Source organism: Pseudophryne corroboree, chromosome 3 (assembly GCF_028390025.1).
Source record: "Pseudophryne corroboree isolate aPseCor3 chromosome 3, aPseCor3.hap2, whole genome shotgun sequence".
NCBI classification, from domain to species: Eukaryota; Metazoa; Chordata; class Amphibia; order Anura; family Myobatrachidae; genus Pseudophryne; species Pseudophryne corroboree.
In genome coordinates, this window is record NC_086446.1 from 202310509 (window position 1) to 202321406 (window position 10898).

Here is a 10898-nt window from a genome sequence, read left to right on the forward strand (position 1 = left end):
TTCTCTTTTGACTTCCATAAAAGAAATATAAAATAAGTTTAAGATTAAATTTTATTTAATGGTGGTGGTTAATTCATTGTTGCAAGAAGTGCTGAATTAAAGATAACCAAAATCCTATAATAGTTTTAAAATTAGAAAAAAATATTAATTTATAAAAATTGTATTTTGTCCTATACCTTATATTTGATACTGCTGAAATTGAAAATGTCATCATCATTGTTATAGGCATTATCCTCCTCGTTACTGATGTCAAGAAGATCGTCATCTTCTAACCCCAATATTAGTTCATCCCTGCTGAACTCTAGACTTGCATACCCATATTTTGAAGGACGACTCTAGTATTCCTTAAACAATTAGTAACAATTTGATGAACACATTTCTCTGTATTTGTGGGTATCCACTTCCTACAGTACTCCCTTAGACACACTGCAATTCTACAAATTGACACAGTATCACAATACGATGTGGTAGAGTTGTCATTGTCAAAATTGGGCATTTCATTCAAGTCTGCCCAGTTGTTACAACATCCTTTTTATGCATTGGCCGGATGTAATAATGACTGATATTGATGGAGGTGTGAGATGCCAACTAATCGCGAACATTTTTTTTAAAGGGACAATCACTTACAAGGCATGGTTTTGCCTGGTAAGTGATTGACCCTTTAAAAAAACATCCGAGATCATCCAGGATCTCACACTCTGGCGATCTCAGGCATCTTTACATCCAGCCTATTGTCTGTGAATCTTTGTTGAAAACTATGTTTTGTTTCTGGAAGTATTATTATTACTACTACTAGTAGCAGCACTAGTAGAAGCTGAAGCAAAGTATGTGGCACTTGAGATTTGGTCCATCAACTTTCTCACAAGGATCTCTTTACATGTCTTAAGATCTGGGTTGTTGTTTTTTTTAAAAAAAGACATGACATACAGTAGACTTCAACCTATGAATAGTATGACAAAATGTAGTCATCATTTTGCAAAAACTTGCACACCCTTTGATCATTGAAAATGGAATGATTGATCAACTACAGTAGGTTAACAACTTGATTTCATCATACCCTCCTCAGCTTCTCTTGATGCTTTTTGAGTACTTTAATTAGAGAAATTACTTTACTCAGGCTGGCAGTGTCAGAATGAACTTAATTTGTGACATTTTCAAAAGGCTTTAGTCACTTCCATACAACTGCAAGGAATCCTTGTGCTGCAGTAACAGATAACATGTTGTCCATTCCCTGTATCATAGTTAGATGTGTAGCTCTTGATGGTATGCAGCTGTTCCTTCAGTTGCTCAAGCATGTAATTGTAGAATTCCACCTCGTTAATACGTTTTGCCATAGCTGATGATTTCATTTTATTTTTTTGCAGTTTTTCTACAGGCTATTGCAGATTGCCAGAAAACCCCTGATATGTTATGGGCTACAAAAAGCCTCTACTGCATAGACCTTTTATTTCCTAGGAAATTGTGAACCAGTATTTGTGGGAAAAAGATGGAATGTGTTTAAAATTGCCATCCAAATTGTATGTACAATGATGGCTCTGCTATCAGATATGAGATATTCAGAGGAGAACTTTAGTGGAATAAGCAATTTGAATATATAACTACAAAGTTTATGAAGCAAATTTACACTGGTATGTGTCTTTGGGAAGCCAGCAATACATAAAGTAGCTTGCTTGTGAATGTGTTGGCATCGCATACTAGCACTACTGTGCTGAAAGAATGAGGATGGTAATAAAAATAATGTTGCAATTACTGTTGGTGCTGCTGCTGATTGTGATACTCTTACCAGTGGGCTGTCAGAGGTATTTTGTCTATAGTTTGATCTGTGCTACTTGTCCACATATCTGTACTGTAGTTAGGTGGATAGTGCTTACAATTTTCTTTTCAAGGGATGTAATGAATTTGGCTTTGACCCCTGTGTATCGCTGTGAGAGTGCAATATGACCTCCTCTTATTGGCTGAAACATTTTGTGTTTAATACAGAAAATGGATGCAGATCAAGTGTCAACATGGCTACCATGAATTTGGTGATCTGCTGTGCAACAGGGTGACTGTCATACTTGCTTCTCCTTTCAAATGATTGGGTGTCAGACAATCAATAGATACTTAACTTACTCTGGTCCCTCTTGAGTGATAATCTTCTCCCAACAGCAGCTTCTCTAGCACTCATTAATTCTTATTGGGAATTATGGATTTCATTCCAGGTGTCAGAATGCATTTTATCCATTAATATATGACTGAAGGCACCCATACAGCAACAATCAATTAGGACAAATTGGTGTTTTGCAGATGATTGTGTAAAAAAAATGTACAATGTATGGAGCTCACAGATCAAAGATTCCAATGAAAAAAGTGATTGGGATTGGTAAGTCAGGTTGTCCAGCATGTTTGATTTCCTAGCTCAATTAGGGCGGTAGATTGCTAGTGTATGATAACAATCAGCAGATTTGCAGACCATTACTTGGAAACTGATGAGCCTTTCAAGATTGGCAGATCTGTATTTGCAGAAAATGAAATGCAAATCACTGAAAAATATTTTAAATATATGGGCATAGATTGGTGTAGTGTAGAATCTTTAAATATGTCTTGCTGGCGTTGTACAGAAGGAGTCCGTGGCGCTCCGATCTTAAAAGCAATTACAGGTATCAAACAGGATGGTGTCCAGCTCAGTGTGAAAGAATGTTAGGACTGGAACAATATCAAATGAATCCTTTGACCGGTTTCTCCACGCTAATGTGTTGATGGTTTCTTCAGAAGGTTTGTGAGGGCAGGTAGAGACCCAGGTATTTAACTGGTCTTCAACCAATTAGTATCCACATCTCATTTTCAACACCTGAATCCACATGTGTTGTCTGGTTGTTTTTGTGTAATGCTGCCAACAAGTATTAAAAAACAATGACCTACATTACTAGCACTGATGTTAATAGTTTAATACAAAGTAAACAGAAATAATAATAATAATAAATATATACAAATAAGAAATTGCATTACATTAGAATAAGAAAGATATCAATATTTAATTTTTAGCACATGTGAAATATATTGGTAATTAAACACATATATTGAAATGGGTGCTTCCATTACACAACAGGCTTATAACCAGTCCACTAGAGAATACATTACTGGGTCTCTGAGTTTGAATCCAAGTATGTATAGATAGATAATTATTTGTTGTTTTAATGTTTATTTTTTATATTTATAATATTAATATTTATTGTATATAATAAATATGTTTATCCTATTTCACATATGATTTATAGGAGATATAAAAAGCTTTGATTCTAGTGGGTTTATTTATATGTAAGATAAGTCCTCATACCTTAAAAGTTAGAGACATAAAAATACTATATCATACAAGTTAATTGCTCCATAAATAGGAAAGATACACATATCTGATCTTTAGTATTATATATATATATATATATATATATATATATATGTAAGAGAAACACGTCTCATAATGGGTGCTCCCCTAAAACAGCAAGCTAGCACTAGTCTGTCAGAGAACACTCACCGCCATATATCCTAATTCAAACCCAGACACATAAAGGTAAATAACCAACCTGTATAGTGTTATTTATTGTCATTGTATACAACGAAAAAAGGGTTAATCACTCTGTTTATAATCAATATTAGTTATGAGTGCCGAAATGGCACATCACTTTAAACTTCCCTCACCACACACACACACACACACACACACACACACACACACACACGCAGAACAGACCACCAGGACCTAAGTTCAAATATGGATATCATCACATGTAAAGTAGGCATGTCGTTCATTTATTTAAAATCAAAGATTCTCTATTTTTAAATGTACAACCTATTAGTTTATATCCCATTGGCATATTATTCCCTTATTATTCTCACCTTCTTAATAAAGATGTTCAATTTATCTATATCAATATATACTTCAATACAAATGAGTACTCACAAACGCTCACCCAAAAACTGAACAGCACAAAAGGCTATGCCCCCGTTCTCGTGATAGGGGTCAGTTTAGGGAATCCATCATACATATAAGAAAGAAAAAGAGAGTAACTGTTATGGCTGAGGTTATTGTGAACCCGGACTAGTACTGGACACTGGGTTTGGTATTGAGTACTGTGAGCAGAATCGGGCTGGCTTAGTGAACGATCCGCTCATCCAGATGTGGCAGACAGGCAGTGTACTCTATGAGGGATGGTGACCAGCTATGGGTAATTGGAACACTGGTGGTGGAAGCCACCAGAGCAATGGGTAGCTGGATTGTCACCTACTGGAGAGTCACATGAGAACTGGTGAGTTGATGTAATGCTGGGAGGATCAGTAATGCAGGAAAGTCACATATCACTAGCTGGAACCAGTGTGATAGCTGTCGATGAGGCTGAGGACAACAGCAGTACTTGAAGACAAAGCAGAGGATATCAGCGATACTTGTAGATGAAGCCGAGGACGTTGGCAATGCTTGTAGCAGAATCTGAAGACATCAGCAATACTTGTAACCGAAGCTGAGGACATCAGAGATACTTGTGGACGGAGCCGAGGACGTCGGAAATGCTTGTAGCAGAAGCTGAGGACGTCAGCAATACATGTAACCGAAGCTGAGGATGTCAGCAACACAGGTTTCCAGATGCTGGGCAGCTGAGGTAGCGCAATGGGGATTCCATATGCTGTGCAGTGTCAGCACTGCTGGTTTCCCAGTAGCTGTGATGCGGTGGTTCTGCACAATGGATACTGCAATGTTGTAGACAGCAGTGGCAGGTTTCCGGAAACCATGGTGCACTACCTTGCGCAGCGGAGAACTGGAAGCTGGCAAGAACCAGCAAAGTCTCTAAGGCCGCTAGGGATATAGGACTGTCCCTCTAGTATACTGGAGGACTTCCAGTGAGTCTGGAGATGCCAGGATGTAGTGGCAGCGATGTCCCTTTAAATCATCCAGGGAGACAGGAAATGCATGAGATGACAATTGCAAATGCCACTAGGGATATAGGATAGTCCCTCTGGATCACTGGAGTACTTCTGGTGAATCTGAAGCTGCCGGGATATAGTGGCAGCGATGGCCCTTTAAATCATCCAGGGAGTCAGGCAGTGCGGCGTGATGGTAACTTGCACAGAGTCTATTACCAGCAGGAGATTCTGGAGCTCACTCCAGGCTGAGAGACACAAAAGCACTGACTGCTTGCTAGTGCTTGAGACCTGGAACTTCCACTCAGCTGTAAGCACTTGATATATGATCACATGATGAGGAAGTGAATCCGGATTGGACCCTAGAAGGTCAGCTGACCAGGAACTGTCATGGCGACATCCATTGCTGGTTTTGGAGAGAACTCCGGCGTGGTATGTGCACAGACAGGCAATAATGGCCACAGGTTCTGAGAGCACAGAAAGGTATATCTGGTAACCACTGGACTTGTGGATGCTGGAACAGAAGTATAGAACAGCATGAGAATCCTCAATGATTGCTATGCAGGCACACAATGCAGAGACTTGCCGAGTTCAGAATTCACACAGAAGGTTAATCAATACAGATGAACTTGTTAGAAGAGAGTGAGCTCAGCACACAGAGAACTCATGATACTGGTGAGCTGTTTATCCCAGCCAGCAGAACTCATGCAGGCTACAGGACAGATGGCAGAGGTAAGTCACCAAATGATATGATTTTGTCAGGATTGTGACAGTAACTATTTATATGGATGATATATATGTATATATGAATGTCTATATTTAGGTGTGTCACCATGGCAGGGGTGTAACTAGAACTCTGTGGACCCTTAGCAAAATCTTTAATGCTCCCCCCTTCCATTGGCACTGAGAGGTAAAAAAACACACAAGTTTGCTCCCATATGAAAAAAAAACCCTGCAGCTGCGGAATCAGTCACCAGATCAGTTTGGGCAGTTAGGGATAGAATTGGGCAACGCGACCTATGACATCACTCAATCATCAGTAGGGTCATGTCTGGGCCACCTGAAAATGCCCAGTGCTGGATTGCACAGGATTAATTCACCTGGACCAGGTGTATGTAAGGCGAATTAATCCTGTGCAATCCACACAGCTTCTCTTCCATCCGGCTGACTGCGGCAAGAAACCGCCTTTGACTCTCCGACAGCAGCTTGCTATCACCGCCAGCCAGCAATCACGAGAACAGGAGACCACCGCACATTTCCTCCTGGCGGCAGGTACTCAGCTTTGGGATACCCACCTTTCCGCTCCACTGTACAATCACACTGTGCATCTCAGCAGCTTGCTTCATCGCCGGCTGGCGATCAGGAGTACAGGAGACGATTATACATCACTTTCTATTGGGAGGTGCTCGGCACTGGGCACCGCAACACTCCTCTCCTCTGTGCAGAACATCGGGCAACGCAGGACTCACTAGCCGGGGACGCCCAGCCAAGTTTATACCAGCGCTTGCCGGAGAGGTAGTATACGTTTATATTTATCTGGAACTACATCTACAAATTCTCCTGTTCCCTCCCTATTGCACAATTAGGATCTAATATATTGGATAGCCATTTTATCACACTGCTGAACCTCTATATCATCTGAGACAGATATAGGTGTATTATTAACCTATTTATAACTATATTTGATTAAGAGAATAAATTATTTACATTTTATACGTTGTGCTCTCTATTTTATATAGCTGCTGACACACAGCGCAGCCACTTTTCTTGTTCTATAGTCTTCCAATCCATCTCACATAGTGGTGTGGCAAGCGCAGTGTCTCAGGAGCCTGTTGTACCTTAATTTGTTGGCTTTATTTAAATGATTGATTTGTTTGAGGCGCTGAACAAGTAGTTTCTTTTGTTGTTCAGCACCAGACATTACACTGACCTGTGGGATGCATGCGGACTTCACCTCACAGACGGGGACAACCCTGTGTCCATGAATTCCTTAGCCTGGTATTTCTGCACTCTGTAGGCAGCTCAGCCTCTTCAGCTCCACTTCTCTCAAAATTTCAGTGCCCAGGGTAATGGGTGAATGTGCAGACTTCAGTCAAAATGAGGGTGGGGATTCAGGAATTAGGTGCCTTGGGTGCGCGGGCTTCGGTGGCCACAACAAATGGGAGGAGCTTCAGATATCTGGTCAGTGAATGGGCAATGATTTGCATATGGCCATGCCCCCCTTTATTACTATCCTTCCCTCCACTAGAACAGCCGCTGTTGCTGGACAGTGTTAGAGAGAGACACTGAGCTTGAGCCAGCACAGCATGTCTCTGGTTCTCTGCGTGACAAGGTACAGGGTAACTGCGGAATGTGATGTTAGTCGGGCCCCAAAGCAGCTGTATCCCCTGCACCCACGGTTGTAACGCCACTGTCACCATGTATCTTTATACTCCATAAAATGGTATCCGTTCACATGGTCGACCATGTTATGGTCGACAGTTATTAGGTCGACCACTATTGGTCGACATTGACATGGTCGACATGGACACATGGTCGACACATGAAAGGTCGACACATGAAAAGGTCGACATGAGTTTTTTAACTTTTTTTTCTTTTGGGGAAGTTTTCCATACTTAACGGTCCACGTGGACTACGATTGGAACGGTAAAGTGTGCCGAGCGAAGCGGTAGCGGAGCGAAGGCACTATGCCCGAAGTATGGCGAGCGAAGCGAGCCATGCGAGGGGACGCTGTGCACTAATTGGGGTTCCCAGTCACTTTACGCAAAAAACGACACCAAAAAAAGTAAAAAAAAACCTCATGTCGACCTTTTCATGTGTCGACCTTTCATGTGTCGAACATTTTCATGTGTCGACCATGTGTCCATGTCGACCATGTCACTGTCGACCAATAGTGGTTGACCTAATGATTGTCGACCATAACATGGTCGACCATTCATACCGGAACCCCATAAAATACAGAGAAAATAGCCCATCTTTCAATCTTTATTTCTAAACATAACTGATTCTAATAATATTTTTAATCAAACATATCTCTTATTAAATGTTATTTCTATAAAGTCATTAAGTCCTGATGGTGATAAGGTCCCCAAAGTGAAAATCCAAAAGGCTTCTCTTTTATATAACAATTTAAAGCAATTCTATACCTGGAATGAAAATCTCCCCCATGTTGAGTCTTAATATGTCTTGATAGACTATGTGACATCAGACCTTTCAAGATATTTCTCCTATGTTCTAAAGATCGAATATTAAGTGTATGTGTAGCGCAGCCCACATATTGTGAGCCACACGTACAAGTAATAAGATATATTACATAAGAGGACTTACAGTTGATATAACTTTTAATGTCAAATATAGTGTTTTGTGTCTCAGATTTAAATTGTTGATTTTTGTTTTGAAGAAACCACAAGTGATGCATTCCTTTCTGTTACAATAAAAATATCACTAATATTGACTATCATTTACTATAATTTTGTTTGAAATGACAGAGTCAAAAAATTCTTCAAATTGTTTGCCTTTTTAAATATAATCTTGGGTTTCTCTTCTAATGATATAGACAGTATATTATCATGTTTAAGAATAGAATAGTTGTTTTGTATGATGTTTCTGATATTTCCAGAATGTGTGTTATATTTAGATACAAATAAAGGATTATTGAATTCTTGATTTTGTTCTCCAATTATTTTCTTTTTCTGAATAGTTATTTCTAACAGTTTATTTCTATCAATGTGGCAGGTATTTGAAAAAGTTTTTTCTAATATATTTTTAGGAAGCCCTGATCTTCTACCGACAATCTCCATTCTATTGCTTGTTCAACAAGTTTTATTTGGAAAAATTTCTTCTTTACCAGTAATATTGTATATTTGGAATATTATTTACTCAAGGGTGATGGTGATGGCTCCATTTTTTTATAAGTAGAAATTATAATATTTTGTTCCTCAATTTGGAGGGAGATATTAAGAAGAGAAATCTCAGACCTATTTGCAGTGTGGGTAAATTTAAGATTAAAATCATTATCATTGAAATAATTAATAAAATAAAGAACTGTGTTCAAATCTCCATCCCAAATAATAAAAATATCATCTAAGCACCTCCCATAGGTGACCAGGTTCACCCCTGAATGGGCTTTCCCAAGTCTTTTATTTCTCAAATTGACCCACCTAAAAGTTGCCAAAACTCGGGGCAAACCTGCTCTCCATGGCAGCACCATGCAACTGTAAATAAAATTGGTGATTAAACTTTGAAATAATTATGTGTTAAAATAAATTCAATTGCATCAAGGATTAACAGTTTTTTTTCTCTACTGAGACTAGTATCAGTATCTAATAATCACAAAATTGTTAATAAACCTTTTTCATGGTGGAAGTTTGTATAGACAGATTCTACATCACAGGTAATTAGTCAATAGGTGTCCTTCCAATGGATATCCCTGATGAGATTAAGAAAATGGTGTAATCTTTAATATAGGATTGTAAAAAAACAATTGTGGTTGTAGAAAATTATCAACAAATTGTCAGAATTTAGTAGTGAGGGACCCTACACCAGAAATAATGGGGCACCTGGGAGGTGAGTGAAGTGATTTGTGAATTTTGAACAAATGATAATAAGTTTGGGGTATAAAATGTTCCACACCTGAGAGGTAGATGTTTTTGGTGTTTCAGCAAGGCATACCAACATTGTGATTATCATGTTGGGACCACTGATGGCTGCTTTGGAGATATACATCACCATCAGCAGAATCAACCTCTATTTCAAGTACAACACATTTATCATCATCATCATCATCATCATCCTCATTGTTCGATAAACAAATACATTTCTATTCTCTATTTCTATATTTTTCTCAATACTATTCATCACATTTTCAGATAGTTTAGAGATGATTGAAGGATGCTGCTCACAACTTAACTCCATTTCAAAATGTGATCTGACACACATGCTCTCATAGACACCACTGGGCTCTATTCTGGATTCTTCTGTAAATATTAATTTTGTTCTTCAGCCCCAGTGTTGTTTTCTTTTTTAGATATGTCTATTTTAGAGGTGACACTGGTCACACTACCTGTACTACACTTAGAGTGAGAAGAAAGTGTTTGGGATGATTGGGAGATACATGACTGTGTTATTTGGCTTTATGGGTAGTGTACGGAATGTCAGCTATTTTTCTTCTTTCAGACAGATTACTACATTCATCATAAATAACATTTTCATGTTTACATCATTACGAGCTAAAGTTTTTTTGACTTTGAAAAATATTTATGTTAATTTTAATAGCTTTTTATTAGAGATGAGCAGTTCGGATTTTGAGAAATCCAAATTTCTTCAAATATTGGGAACCGAGTCCTGTCAGACTTAGATCCCATGTCAAGGCCAAACAGCCTCCTCCCAGTGTCTGATTCTCATGTAGTTGGAGTGTATATAAGGCAGTGCAGCCAGGACTTTGCGCCCTTTCACTCAAAGGCATGCTGCTGTTTGCTGCATTATACACTGCTGTAGTGACTGTACTGTATAGTGGCTGTGTATAGGGGGCACAGTGCATGCTGATGCATGCTGCATTATACTCTGCTATACTGGCTGTGCTATGTCCAGAATCACAAGTAGCTGTGCTGTATAGTGACTGTGTATAGGGGCACACTGCTTTGTACTGCTTTTGGTGCACTTTGTTCACATGCATCTATAAGCCCTGTGATCCATGCAGTTAGAACCGAGCTGCAAGTTTAAAAATAGAAAAATTATATATTGTTTTTGTACTGTTGGTTGGTGTGCTTTACTTAAGTGCAATTTGTTCACGTGCATCTATAAACCCTGTGATCCATTCAGTTGGAACCAAGCAGCAAGATTAGAGAAGAGCAACCAAATACTACAGCAGCAACTGCTACCACCAGTCAAGATGACGATGCTAGTCCAGCAACATCATCTACTAAATTTGATGCTCAAGTGCATAGCGAGTCAAAGTCAGGGCATCAAAAATAAAAAACCCAGTATACAGTGTTAAAGAAAAAGACACC